Source organism: Uloborus diversus, chromosome 4 (assembly GCF_026930045.1).
Source record: "Uloborus diversus isolate 005 chromosome 4, Udiv.v.3.1, whole genome shotgun sequence".
NCBI classification, from domain to species: domain Eukaryota; kingdom Metazoa; phylum Arthropoda; class Arachnida; order Araneae; family Uloboridae; genus Uloborus; species Uloborus diversus.
Window position 1 is genome coordinate 178,873,197 of NC_072734.1, and position 2,966 is coordinate 178,876,162.

The window sequence follows — 2,966 nt, forward strand, 5'->3', positions numbered from 1 at the left end:
CATAGCGCCTAAACCGCTCGGCCGATTTTCATGAAATTTGGCACAAAGTTAGTATGTAGCATGGGGGTGTGCACCTCGAAGCGATTTTTCGAAAATTCGATGTAGTTTTTTTTATTCCAATTTTAAGAAAAAATATATCATAAGATGGACGAGTAAATTACGAAATTATCATAACGGGGAACCGTAACATGGGCACAAGCCAATTGGCGAGATACGAAATTATCATAACGTGGAACCGTAAGATGGGTACAAGCCAACTGGCGAGAGAATTCACCATACATTATTTGTAAATATACAGGCGAACCAAAAGACCTTTTGATTTTTCTATTACGGGCAAAGCCGTGAGGGTATGACTAGTAATAAATAAAGAGGACAAAATCGATGAGAGACAAAAGATTGAAAGACCATCAAAGAAGAAAGGTGCAAAGTAATCTTGAAAATACAAGGTGTTCCAAAATTATCTTTACAACTATAAAACTTCATAACTTCGAAAGTAAACTAGATATTCATATTCTGTCTTTTGCATGTACTACTGCAACTAATAAAGTTTTTTTAGTAGGGGAGACCGGGGCAAGATGACTATGCTAAAAATTTTTGTTGTTTATCAATTTATTTTTAAGGATAGTAAAATTTCCTCTACATAAGCTGTTGGTGTTAACTATAGTTACATAAGTGTTAAATATAGTACCACTTAACTTTTCAAATGAAATAAATGAAGGATATTTTTATTTTTTCATAACCTTAAAAAGTCGTCATCTTACCCCAGTACTGGGGCAAGATGACAACACTGAAAAAGGTTGAACACAATTTTTTTTTTCCAATATATTACATATTTCAACAATTTTTTACTGTGTTTTAACATCTCACAAAGCATTAAATTAAGCGTAAATGAATTGCAAAGTTACGTTGAAGTGCCTTATTGTGCATCTAACAAGAGTCACAAATAAAAAGGCCATTTTCATAATTGTAACATTCCTCACGCCACCACTTCTGGCATTGCAGCACTAGATCCATTCTTCCGTTGGAGGGTCAAAATATTCATCTTTATAAGCAGGACTTGTAAAGAAGAAGTACTGTCATCTTGCCCCGTGTTTCGGCCCGTCATCGTGCCCCGGACCGCCTCACAGTGGGGCGAGAACGCCAAAAAGCGCTTAAAAGTGTTTTTAAACCTCTCTCGCTTGTTTGTTTACTCAGGCATGTTATAATGGATTTTTCTCGATTTGTTTGGGCTCTAAGTCCAAAGTTCGCAGGTTTACGCAGCTAATTCCTTTTCAGGGTATTTCTACAGACCATTGGTGACTAATTAATATTAATTTCTAAGAGGACATAAGAGGACATTTTTTTGTAGAGCGTTTTGAAAAAAATAACTTTGAATTCCCCAGTTTTCAGTACTGATCAAAACCAATTAACTGTTTGAATATTCGATTATTCTTTCTTTTTGTTCTTTTACTATCGTCGGACACGAGAGAAATTAAATATACCCGCCATTAATAAGAAAAAAAATACATAGATTGCTTCAAAGCAATTTGTTTAAATCCCCTTCGTTCATTGTTCTTCACCTTCTAAAGGCTATCTTTAGCTTTGTAGTGGACGAAGGGCTCTAAAATTCCAGTTCTGATTGCCTAAGATATAGGCCTGTGCAAATATATTTATCCGCAATTGGTTGAGTATAGAAAAAAAATTACCCTTTTAAGCGGTTTTTGTCGTTTTCGTCCCACTGTGCGCCTGTTTAAAAGGATTCGTCTTCATTGCCATAAATGATGACGATTAATTGACGTTTATTCATGGTAATAAGCAGTATGTAACCTAAGTTACTTATAAATATTAAAGAGAAACAATCTATCATTTCTATATCTTTAGCAGAGCTTATTTACACATGAATAAAAGTTATAACGTAGCAGCGGTAAACAATCAGAGCTTCAGAACTAACACAAATATGATAATTTCAGCGTCTTTATACTATTGCTGAACGACCAGCCGATAGAAGAGCTAGTAGTATCCAGTTGATGCTGTTTCCTAGAGGAAAACGCAAAAATTAAGACATTCGTCATCTTGCCCGGCTCGTCATCTTGCCCCCGGTCTCCCCTACACTTCAACATGAGCACCATTGGTAGCCCTAAGCACTTCCAGTCTGTAATTAATTTCATGCCAGGTACGCTGTAACTTGTGCTGGGTCGTCCAGCTCCACTTTTGTGCAATACTGACCCGGTGCTCGTGAAGCTTGTGTGCCATGCACGGATGGAGGGTCTGGATGGTGGGTCTCTTTGGAATTTTTCCTGAAATTCCGTTGAACCTGCGTATCTGACTTCGTCTGTATGAACCATGACACGCGTTGAGCTTTCTGTTGTGGTGTCCACATCTTCACTTATAACTGTTCAGCCTATTGAAAAAAATCTTTATTAGTTGCAGTAATACATGCAAAAGACAGAATGTAAATATCTTGTTTAGGTTCGAAGTTATGAATTTTTGAAGTTGTAAAGATAATTTTGGAACATCCTGCATGATTTAAATTTTGCAAATTATTTTTAAGTTAAAAGAAGCCACCAGTTTCTTAAATCAAATATTTAAATTTAAAATTAATTGCAGTTGCTATTTCTAAATTAAGAAATATTAAGAAAAATACTGAAATCTAAGGTTCTGCATTCAATTGTACATAACATGAAAGAAACAATTAGAGAAAACAAAATCGACGAGAGACAAAAGATTGAAAGACCATCAAGAAAAAAGGTACTCAGTAGTCTTGAAAATATAACTTAAATTTTGTAAATTATTTTCAAGTCAAAAGAGGCCACCAATTTTTTTGATTAAATATTTAAATTTAAATTTAATTGCAGTTGCTATTTCTAAATTAAGAAAGTTACTGAAATCTACGGCTCTACATAGAATTGGGCAGGACATAAAAGAAACAAATAGAGAGAAAACAATCTATGCGAGACAAAAGATTGAAAAACAATTAAAGAAACAAA